The 9,506-nt window shown below is 42.7% G+C and overlaps 1 long non-coding RNA gene and 1 pseudogene across 1 annotated transcript; both read right to left on the bottom strand.

The window, feature by feature from the left end:
* Positions 1-1,084: 1,084 nt before the first annotated feature.
* LOC111098804 lies at positions 1,085-7,940 on the bottom strand. Its single transcript, XR_005369565.1, has 3 exons — positions 6,535-7,940; positions 5,778-5,868; positions 1,085-1,235 (listed from the first exon to the last, which is right to left on the bottom strand). It is a non-coding gene; the product is annotated as an uncharacterized LOC111098804 (long non-coding RNA).
* LOC119867670 lies at positions 3,687-3,843 on the bottom strand (annotated as a pseudogene).
* Positions 7,941-9,506: the final 1,566 nt, after the last annotated feature.

Below are 9,506 nucleotides of genomic sequence, written 5' to 3'. Positions count from 1 at the left end.
TAATAATGGTTCCCTGCTATGTGATTAGGAATGAATCTGCCAAGGAAAAATGAAGCCTTTTCTCTTGGGTAAAGTTGAGTTACTTCTGTTATTTTCCCAGGCTTCCTGGGGAAGTCTATCAACATATGAATAAATGATGGGAATGGGAGTCTGGCTGGTCACCATGGAATTATCAGCCTTGTTTTTTTTTTTTGAGTTAGACCTTTATTATTTACACACTTAGCCTGAAATACGACAAATGTAGTGAACTTCCAATAATTTTGTTCCTTGAAATCCAGCAGTTTGTATATATTTTGAGGTTGAAAAAATCGTTCTGTTTTAAGAAAAGTTTCTCTTGTCACTGCTTGTGAAAGCCATGACTGTTTCCCCAATTAAGGAATAATATTTTGAATTTAAATAGAAAAATAATATGGATAACAATGAGGGGGTTTCCTTCCTTCAGGTTTTTTGGAAGAAAAATATCATTTTTTTAAAAGAGAAAATAAACATTTAGAAACCATAAACCCCCTTAGAGATGTCTCTCAGAGTAACCTGCTTGGATAATTTTTGTTTTCTTGTTCTGCCTAATATAGCACCCGCTTGAATTTTCTCTTTAGTATTGAAGGTACCATGCTAGGGTGTCTTAGGTCCAGAACCCCATTCAGAAAAAAATTCAAGCATTACAATACTTCATTTGGTCTTTATTTGTTTTCTCAATCTTAATTTATACTTAGGAGCAGGAACATTTCTGGTATAATACCTAAATATGAAGATTAAAAAAGAAAAGACCTCTAGATCAGAGGCTTTCAAGGCATGGCCCATAGACTGCTTCCGGGGAATTCACAAGATCAAAGTGTTTCATACTAAGAGAAAGATGTTTCATGCCTTTTTCACTGTGCTGGCATTTACACGGAAGGTGCAAAAGCAATGACGGGTAAATCTGCTGGCTCCTTAGCATAAATCAAGGCCAGACATCAAATTGTGCCAGTGGTCATTGTGTGTTTCACCACCATGTACTTACTTACAGAAGGGAAAGAAAGCCAGTTTTATTTAGGAACACCCCTGATGAAGGTGTAAAAGTTATTCATTTTATTAAAACCTGACCTTTAAGTATACATCTTTTTATAATTCTGTGTGACAATATGGGACAGGAGAGCTTCTGCACACTGAGGTACAATCTTCTTGAGGAAAAGCTCATGTGACATATTTTGAGCTGGAGCTGAATAGTCACTTCTTTCTTGGAGTTCCATTTTCACCTGCAAGAATAACACACACCCTGTGGATATTTAGACATGGCAGATTTAGTAGATCTTTTTATGAGAACAAACAAAATACATTTATTATGCCAAGGAAGTCACTTGATAGTATGTATGGCCAATAAATAACAAACGTAAGCTTTCAAGAGAAAATTGGAATTTTGGAAAACTTGTATTCAGCACCATGAGCTTGATAAATTCAGAATACTTAAAAACTTTTCTGATGACATCAGAGGTGATAGTAACACATGTAACTTTTTAGATATTGTAAAATGAAATGTGACAACATCTAGAAGAGTGAACTAACATCCCCCCCCAACAACCAGTAGTCTATGTGAAGAAATCATGCATGGGTCAAAAAGTTATGTGAGGCGCAAGGTAGAAAATGGATTTTAATATAACCAAGTATTAAAGTTAATTTGAGTAGTTCCCGATTCCACATTATAACTAACCTTTAAGAAATGACCACTTGTTGAGTTTTGGGGTAGTATCAAAGGAAAAGATGCACAATTATCTAATAAAGTTATCAAAATGTCTTCCTTTTTTTAAAAAATTTTTTTAAATTTATTTATGATAGTCACAGAGAGAGAGAGAGAGAGAGAGAGGCAGAGACACAGGCAGAGGGAGAAGCAGTCTCCATGCACTGGGAGCCCGACGTGGGATTCGATCCCGGGTCTCCAGGATCGCGCCCCGGGCCAAAGGCAGGCGCCAAACCGCTGCGCCACCCAGGGATCCCTTTTTTTTTTTTTTTAATTTTTTTTATTAATGTCTTCCCTTTTAATCACATAATCATAATGGTGGATATTCTTCATATACTTCAACCAAAACAACATATTGCAACAGGATGAATGCAGAAGCAGGTAAGAGAAGCCAGCTGTGCTAAGTTAGACAAAATGAAACGTTAGGTCTACAAAACTGTAAAACCATACTATTCCTATTACTCAACTTAATTTTTTAAAAAGATTTTATTTACTTATTCGTGAGAGACACAGCGAGAGAGGCAGAGACTCAGGCAGGGAGCCCAGTGTGGGACTCGATCCGGGGTCTCCAGGATCACACCCTCAGCTGAAGGTGGCGCTAAACCACTGAGCCACCCCGGCGTCCCTCAACTTAATTTTTTTAAATGTTTTTTTTGTTGTTGTTGTTTAATTTATGATAGTCACACACAGAGAGAGAGAGAGAGAGGTAGAGACACAGGCAGAGGGAGAAGCAGGTTCCATCCACCCGGAGCCCGACGTGGGATTCGATCCTGGGTCTCCAGGATCACGCCCTGGGCCAAAGGCAGGCGCCAAACCGCTGTGCCACCCAGGGATCCCCCCTCAACTTAATTTTTAAAAACTTTTAATTGTGGTAAAATACACACAACATAAAATTTACCATCATAACCATGTTTAAGTGTATAGTTCAGTGCTGTTAAGTGTTAAGTGCATTCCCATTGTTGTGCAATCTGTATAACTCTTTTCATCCTGAGTGACTAAAACTCTATACCCATTAAATAATGACTCCCCATTTGCCGCTCCCCGCCCCCCCCTCCGCACCCCACAATACCCTCCTCCTTTCGGCCTCTGTGAATGTGACTACTCTAGGAGCCTCATATAAATGAAATCACACAGCATTTGTCTTGGTGTAACTGGCTTATTTCACTTAGTAGACTTTTTTGTTTGTCTTGGAAGATAATAAAAATGCTATTTATGTTAATGTGCACTTATCATTGTTCTTTTAATGAACAACAAAAACTTAAAAATTCTCAGCTTTAAATTCTAATACAATCAGGACTGATAGATACAAATCACTAGCTCTTTGGGCTGCTCAGCAATTTTTCAGAGCATAAAGGGGCCCTGAGACCAATAAATTTGAGAGCCACTCTTCTAGATACCTGAGATCATCGACTGCTTATCACTCTGAATGGTTCAGAGAGCTGGAGTAATTTCTCAACATTCCACAGCTAACAAGTGCCCCAGCTCAGATGCCACCTCCTCCAGGAAGCAGAATTGAGCGCTTTCTCTTCTGCTCTCCTGGTGCCTTATACACGTCTCTATTATGCCAGCAGCAGCTTGCTGTAATTCTAACTCTGCTGTTTGTCTTCCCATCCCTATTTCCCTATGATGACTATCATGGCAGGAGCTGGATGATATGCGTTTTGTGTCTTAATTATTTTGTGTCTATATTAACTGAATACTTCATAAGGCGATGAATGACGAAACCCAATGGCAGCCAACAAACTTTGAAAGTTACAGGATCAACTCCTGGTCCAAGTGAATAATCTAGAATTTTAAGGGGCTATCAATTGAATATTTTTAATGGCTATGATATAGCTTAATGTGTTTGAGAAGAAATAACTTACGTGCGGAACTTGGCATTTCACAGATTTCATGGTTTAGTATGAACTTAAAGTTAAGTATTAAGTAAATAATATTGGAGTGAGTACAATGGAACTGCACAAAATCGTGAAGGCGGCACTCTAATGCAGAAATTTGGAAAGCTCTGTCTTAGTTGCAAATTGTATTTCCTCTGATGAATATGTTTTCCAGCTACCCTCTTTTTCAATTAGCAATAATCGCACCTCGGATAAACCTCATTGGCCACGATACTGCCACTGCGCAAAGCTGGTTATCCTCTTTTTGTACATCTGCTGATCAGAAGAAATCTATTGGTTGAGATTCCTTGAAATTTCTATAATATGTGCAAATATGAGTTAATACAGAATATAAGAATCCCATAATGTGGGATTCGAAAGCCAGTGCTAGTATGCCCTAGTATAGGTTATTTTTTTTTGAATCTCATCTTTTCTTGACCATGACTTTATTTCTTACTTGTTGAAAACATGCTTTAAATTCTCTCTTGATGGATGTTCTGTTTCCCCAAAGACATGGAGCCTTTAACAACATTTTTTTGAATGTGATTAAAAATAGTCTGTGTTGAAGATGAAAAACTCGTGGAATGATACACTAAACTCTTGCACTGTTTGTATTTTATTAGTAAAAATACAGTTAAGACCTATAGATGCTGCCATAATAAAGAGATTTTCAGTGCTGTAAACATTGCTTTCTGATTTACTATGATTTGGGTATTTATTAAATCCAGGACTGTTTCTGGCCTAAACTTACTAGAGTTTGGGGTCTAAATTAGACAAGATATCAGAAGATCTTACATTCCATAGGGAAGAGTGTCTGGGAAATGTGCCTTTTGTAGGTCTCCGTGGAGTAAAGCTTTTGATCGCTTGCATACTTGGTTTTGATTTACCTCCAAACCACGTTGACCACTTTGGTGTGCAGGGCTAACGCAGAATCTTTTAACTAGAGCGATGGGACAGGCTTCAGCTCCTTTGCTTTCAGACCAGATGCAGGTCTTGTCCCCACCCCCCCTCCTCCATATGAAGAGTGTGGGGAGGATGCCTCATGAATAATGTCTTCCTCCTGGGGACCTGGTCCAGGGATCAGCATCTTGTGGAAACGAGTTGGCCCACTCTTTTATCTAACCCTATTTAGTTCTGAAAATCACAGATTGTCTGCATTGAAAGGGAATCAAAGACAAAGCTATTCAACACACTTCTTTCATGGTTGAAGAAACTGGCAACTAGAGAGACGAAGTAATTCACCCAGGTCAGTCATGAATTGGGGACAGAGCTGGGGCTGAAACTTGGGTCTGTCATTAAAAGTTCAGTTTTATTTCAGCTACCAGTGAATGGAGAATGTTCGTGGGCTTCTTAGAATGCAGTCCTGGAGTGTGTAGTGAAGTGGGGTCAAGCCCACCCCAACTCTCTCTCTCTCTCTCTCTCTCACACACACACACACACACACACACACACAATATTCCGGTCTCAGCTCCAACCCTCAGCAGCTGTGTGACTTTGCTCAGGTCACTTATGGAAATTAAGGCTTGAGGAGGTAATTGGCTCCACAGAGATGCTAATTCCTGTGCTGGTTGTGGCCTAGGCTGCAGGAGACTACGTAAGAGGAAGCCCTTTGTGAGCTGTAAAACACTCTAAGAGTGGAATGTAGTGCGAGTAACAGAAAGCCAAGCTCTGAAATGCTTCAGTTTGTGCAGGTACAAGAAATCTCTTGAGGTGGTGAATCCTGCCGTCTGTTCTCCTTTGCATAACTCACACTCTGTAATTATAATATTATTATAACCAAATAGGTAGGCCTCTCTCTTTCTCTCCTCATCCCTGGCAGCCTCCTAAGCCAAATTCTCAATTTCAGACCTTGCAGGAGGTTCCCCTTGGACCTTCGGTTTGTTATTTCAAAGCTATGATAAAAAGAGTTTAAAGGTACAGACATGTTTAAGAAAAATATACTTATTGCTCTGGGCCTTTTCTTTCATTCTGTGATATTTGGCAAGCTTGTTATACTTGCTAGAGCTGGGGGCTGGGGGCCTGGCTGTGTTTTGACCCCTGCTCGGCTCTGTATCCCTTTGGATCACTGTGTAAAATAAGAAGGCCAGCTCAGAGGACCACTTAGAGCCCTGTCTTAGCCAGCTCAGGCTGCCCTAGCGAAGTAGCACAGGCTGTGTGGCTTAAACAACAGGAACTTCTTTTCTTACGGTTCTGGAAGGCACAGTCTGAGACCAGGGTGCCAGCATGGCAGGGTCTGATCAGAGCTCTCTTCCTGGCTTGCAGATGGCTGGCTTCTCTCTTGTGTCCACACACAGGAGGGAGAAAGAGAGAGAGAGAGAGAGAGGAGTTTGAAGATAGAGTTTTGTTTTTGTTTCTGTTTGGTTTCCTAACTCTATTTTTTTTATCTCCTACATGAATTAAGAGATAAATGGGTTCAAATAATGATACGTACCTATGTTATGGGGCACACAATATATAAAAAGGTAATTTGTGACATCAGTGACATAAAATGAGAACAGGGCTTTATAGGAGCAGAGGTTTTGCATCCTACCGAAGTGAAGTTGGTATCAATTCAAACTAGATTGTTAGGAATTTAGGCTGCTAATTGTAACTCCTGTGATAACTATAAATAAAGCATTCCACAAACACATGCAAAAAAAAAAATGAGAAGCGAATCGGGTTCACTAAAAAAATCAACTGAACACAAAAACAAAGCAGTAATGGAGAAAATGAGAGACTTTAAGAAGGTAGAAAACAAATAACAAAATGGCACAAGTTCTTTCTTACACCAATTTCTTTAAATGCAAAAGGCTGAAACTGTCCAAACAAAAGACAAAACTTGGCCAACTGGATAACAAACAAGCAAACAAAAACTGTCTCTTTTCTTGTAAGGGCACTCATCCAATCATGAGAACCCTATTCTCACCATCTCATCTGAACATAATTATTTCCCCAAAGCCTCACCTCCAAATACCATCACATTGGGGGGTAGGGCTTCAACATATGAATTTTTGTGGGGGGTAGAGATGCAATTCAGTCCATAGCAGGCCTCTTCTAATCTAAATGCCGTGAGTCAATATTACATGTGAAAGGTAATGCTAAGTACTGAGAGATATCAGGAAATTCTTGGTGCAGAAAATCCCCAAAACCACTAACTCCTGAAGAGAGTACAGCCCATTTAGAAAGCAGTTGCAGTACAAGGCCACATGAGAAGAATCCCACAAGGAGCAGAGACAATGGGGCCTGCAGAAGTTCCGAAGACAGAGAGAGCACTGAAGGCTGGGAGAATTAGGAGGTCTTCCTGGAGGAGGTGGTGTTGAGTTGGATCTTGAAAGATGGTAATAAATGGTGATGGATGTGGGGTGGGTGCCAAGCAGCAAGCACAAAGGTGGAAAGGAAGTTTTTTTTTTTTTTCTTTTTTCTTTTTTTTCTTTGGAGAACAGATGAGTCAACCTGCTGGCCTTGAGTTTATTGAGTTTAGCTGGAGGTAGTCCTGGAAATACTGCTTCAACTCAGACAATTGTAAAAGCCAAGCTAAGAGTCTTGGATCATATATGATGCCTGAAGAACCACTTTATTTTATTAACAATCAAAGTGGGCTTTTGGGAAAGGTAACCCTACTGCCTGGGGCAGAGAAGAGATGATCAGAGAGACCAGTTTGGAGGCTAGAGAAGTGGTCTTGAGTGACTTCTCACTTCCTCTTAAACATCCAGGCTGTCTGTTGCAAAAGAACAGCCTTGGATTTATTCACCGCTGGAACCTGCAACCACCCTTCTGGTTTTGGCTTCTGCTTTGGATAATCAGATTTATTTCCTCTTGTCAGGTATTATATTCTGTTGGCATAGTAGACAGAGGCTCTGGGTACATCCTGATAGGTGTCTGTAGCCAAGACAAGAAAACGTTTTTAGGAGCAGCTGACACTGGGGAGGGCCGGCATCTCCCTGGTCCCAGCAAACCTCCTCTTTGGCAAGACTGGACTTGGTGGGGAAGGAAGGCATGAACCACAGCATGCTCTGCACCACTTCTTGGGAACCGTCCTCTTGAAGGATAAAAGACTTTCCGTCCTGTTTTCAGTAATCCTGATTCCTGCAAGTTGAAGCAGGCAATCTGTCTGCTTTGGTAACCCAAAATTCCTTAGGCTTCTCCTGCTGGTGAACCTTTGCTTCAGGCTGCATAGCAGGGGCACCTGTGCCCTCCTGTCCAAGTGTCCTGATTTTATGAGCCGGTATGTTTCCTACGGTTTTACACACAGCCCTCGGGGTCCTTTTTTGGTGTCTGTTTCCCACCAAGGCACTTGAGAATGCTGATTCCTGGGGACTCTAAGTTCTACCCCTCTGATTGTTCTGGACACTTATTACTGGAGCTTCCATAGATTTTAGAAGCTAGCAGGCCTCCTTCAGCTCTCCCTGTGCTGGAGCCACTTTGCGCTCAGGGAGAAATGGGGAGACATGGCTCAGGGTCTCACCCCAGAGTCTTCCTTGGTTCCTCTGGCTGGAACCCAGGGCACAAACCTTCCTCCCTGCTGGCTCTTTTCCTCCTGCCAACAAACACCCAAACCCACAACTTCAGATTTTCAGACATGGCCAGACTCCAAGTCCCAGAGCCTGGGTACTTCCGCAACCCACACCAGCCCTGACATGGTTTGCTTAGACTGTGCCTTGCTTCTGGAAGCTTAAAGGTGGCTGGACAGAGCAGCAGGTGCCAGGACATTGACAGCAGCCATTCACATGGGTTGGGGGTTCTCCGGTGGGCTAAAGGGTGATGGAGAGCCATGTGTGGATCTGAAGTATCCACTGGGGACATTTCATCGTCACAAACACCAACAGACAGGCTGGCTTTTCAGGGAATCCAAGACAGAGCTGGGTTTCTAAGGGGATGAGCTCTGTGAACTAGATGGTTGGCCACTGAGTGCACTCGTGTCCTGGGCAGATTCAGGGGAGGGCCAGGGACGGCGTTGCAGGACGGCTGCCCTGATACACCTGCTCCGGACCCACCACACCACGTATGTACTGCACACTCTCTCTATGCCCTGTTTGGTCCACCTACACGTGTGTCTGCCTCTGATTCCATCTGAGCTCATATGGCACCTCCTTGGTCATTACAGCTTTTTCTTTCCCCCTTGTGGGCATACCACTTGGCACCTCCCCTAGCGGCAGACACTTAGGATGCTTTGACTCTCTTGCTGTTTTAACAGTGCTTCCCTAAGGGCAGCTAACAGACCCCATTTCACCTATGAGCGAAGTACTTGCAAAAGGCCATAACTTTCTAGAAGTGGAGCAGCTGCTGAATCAAGCTGTACATTTCCTTAAACTTTGGGTAAATACCACCAAGCTGTTTTCCAGCAAGGCCATCCGTCTTTGCACTTGCGCCAGAAATGTGTGAGCGTTTCCATCACCCCACGCTCTCACCGACACGCACGGCAGCCTTGCCTAACAGATCGGTGCAAAACCATCTTCCCCGAATAGTTACAATTTGTTTCCTATTATCTCGGAAGAGGTTGTGCACCTTCACAGAGCATCTTTAGAAGTCATGGGCCACCTGGACCTCTTGGAGGAGGCAGAGGACAGAAGGGAACAATAATTTGCAGCCGAAAGGTAATTGTAATACGTTTCTTGAGGTCGAGCAGGTGCCAGTTCCCTGAGGACCAGCAGGTGCCAGTTCCCTGAGGACCAGCAGGTACAGTTCCCTGGGACCAGCAGGTGCCGGTTCCTGTTACATCTCGGCGGGGGCGCTGCGCTGCGCTCACCGGGGCCTTGGGTCGGGTCGGATCCCCGTCATTGTGATGTAAGAGGGGGAGTCTTTTATTTTTCATATCTGCCCCTCAAACCGTGATGCTTCCCTTTCAAGCACTTGGAGGTGCTTCCCTAAAAAAAAATTCGGTTTAAAGGGTTTAAGCATCATTTCTTATTAGAGTATTACCGGCTGAAGGCCCCCTT

Source organism: Canis lupus, chromosome 14, assembly GCF_011100685.1.
Source record: "Canis lupus familiaris isolate Mischka breed German Shepherd chromosome 14, alternate assembly UU_Cfam_GSD_1.0, whole genome shotgun sequence".
In the NCBI taxonomy this organism is placed as follows: Eukaryota; Metazoa; Chordata; class Mammalia; order Carnivora; family Canidae; genus Canis; species Canis lupus.
The sequence above is the reverse complement of the archived record's forward strand: the minus strand, read 5'-3'. Positions and strand labels throughout refer to the sequence as shown.